General features: G+C 36.4%; 1 long non-coding RNA gene across 1 annotated transcript; it reads left to right on the top strand.

Moving 5' to 3' along the window:
• The first annotated feature begins 684 nt into the window (after window positions 1-684).
• On the top strand, window positions 685-2,061 carry LOC103583504. Its single transcript, XR_549863.1, has 2 exons — window positions 685-1,673; window positions 1,956-2,061. It is a non-coding gene; the product is annotated as an uncharacterized LOC103583504 (long non-coding RNA).
• The last annotated feature ends 110 nt before the right edge of the window (window positions 2,062-2,171 follow it).

Here is a 2,171-nt window from a genome sequence, read left to right as displayed (position 1 = left end):
CTTCTTTCCACTGGGTAACAGTAAGAAATGAGGAATTTCATTTAAGTCTTACTGCTTCCTACCAATTGCATAATACTGAATTACACCAACATACAGTTGGCCAAATTTTCAAAATTCTGATCTGTTTTTGATTGTGCAAAAGTTTTATAGAGCAGAGTTATTTATTGCTATTGGGGTGGTGGCTTTGGAGTGTTGATATGACTGCTCTGTGGACTTTGAAGTAAATTCAAAGTAATTAAGTTTTGGTTGCATCTGGGAACAGGTATGTTTTGAGATGCTCTGTGTTGGTGTAGTTGGGCAGGGCTGCCTCACGACGTGTGATGCATGTGGCGTTTCCTCCTCTTTCACGTCTGTCCATTGCTCTGTCTCAGGAATGCCCTTCAAGCTCTGTGCTTTGCTACGAGGAACTTAAAAGTAATATCCAACATTTGAGATGCAACAGTAAGAGGCGATTGTGCTGTTGCAGTCTAAAATGTTATTTTTTCTTTTAAGATCAAACTTGTGTTATAACCTGATACTTAACTGGGTTTCTGTACTTTGTGTTGAGCACCTAGTACTCTTCCTTTGGTGGATTTAAAGGTCTCTTTTGACCACAAACAGAAATAGATTACCAGCTATGCATGTCTATTAACTGGGTTTCTGTACTTTGTGTTGAGCACCTAGTACTCTTCCTTTGGTGGATTTAAAGGTTTCTTTTGACCACAAACAGAAATAGATTACCAGCTATGCATGTCTATTGTGTCAGTATCCTTAGTGTTTTTGATTCATATGTTTTATTAAACTCATGTTTTTCTATGGCTAGTTAATCGAAACAGTATGATTACTTCTAGCTCATATTGGCTAAAGTAAAAGTTCATTTTTCTCTTACTTTTCTTCGACTGGCTATTTTAGGGAAGGATATTTTCCTAAGTCTCAAAGCAATTTTCTTTAAAAATATATGTAAGTGAATAATTTATTTGACAGCTGAGGTTTCAGAAAAATTTTAAAATATTGTATGATTGTGTATTTTCTGAAATTTTACTTTTTTATAATCATTGTCCTATATACAGACACACATATTTATGTAGGACTTCTAAACTATGCTATAAGAATACACATGAAGTTTGAGTACTTGTATTTCAAATAATAGGAGAGGAAAGGGAAACATTTCTTGAACACATTTGTGGCAGTGGCATATTTATGAAAAGTAGCTTACTAGCAAAAAGACCTGAAAAATGTGACTTACAGCTGTCACATTGTAACTGAACAATGGCAAGTAGAAAATTGGATTTGGTAGTTTGTGTAACATTTGAAAATCTTTTTTCTATTAGACCATACTATGAGATACTGCCCAGTTTATTAATAAATAACCTGAAACTTCTCCAGAAATATTCATTGATCCAGGTCTACTAGCTGTAGTACCTAGAGCTAGGGTGTATCACTGGAATCCATGGTTTGTCTTCTTTTACTGACTTTGAATTTGGAAGATAAGTAAAAGATGGAACTGAAGAGAAAAAAGGGTTTACTGACTTTAAAAAAACATTGATGACACTTAGTATACTGGCATAGAGACAGCTTAGTGATACAACTTTCTGAAAGAAGTTATTTTGTAGACATGAAAAGACTTATATTGTATTTTTTCCCCCTTGCCCGTGTGCTGCAATACAGGAAGCTCCGATTCTGTGGTTCCTGATGTAAGTAGTATTCATTTGTAGTTTGGAATAAATACAGTGAGCTTGGTGGGATTGAATAGCACCTAGTAACATTGCTTACCATTATTTTAAGGTGCATAAGTGTTTATCAAATGTAATCTTTCCAAGTTGAAAGGACTTACTTTGAAATATAGAGCCAAATCTTCAGTGGTACAGTCTAAGCAAAGTGTGATATGAATAATTTGTATATGTGAAAGTGGTTCAAGATGTCTTAATGAAATTACATTGTTCTGTGTTTGTACCTTTTCTTTGATAATTGGTTAGCTTCCAGTTCCAACCCTCAGTGCCCCAAGCCGCTGGGTGTGGGACCAAGAGGAGGAGCGAAAGCGGCAGGAGAGGTGGCAGAAGGAGCAGGACCGTCTGCTGCAGGTAGCGCCCGGCGACGTGGATGAGTAGGAAGCAGGCTTGTGTTCGTTGCTTCTCTCTGGTCTGCATCAACCAGTATTGAGAAACAAATTAAAAGCAAAACAAAAAACCCAA

The sequence above is a fragment of the Galeopterus variegatus genome, unplaced genomic scaffold, assembly GCF_000696425.1.
Source record: "Galeopterus variegatus unplaced genomic scaffold, G_variegatus-3.0.2 Scaffold23637, whole genome shotgun sequence".
NCBI classification, from domain to species: domain Eukaryota; kingdom Metazoa; phylum Chordata; class Mammalia; order Dermoptera; family Cynocephalidae; genus Galeopterus; species Galeopterus variegatus.
Note: the sequence above shows the minus strand (reverse complement) of the source record. Positions and strands in the feature narration are given on the sequence as shown.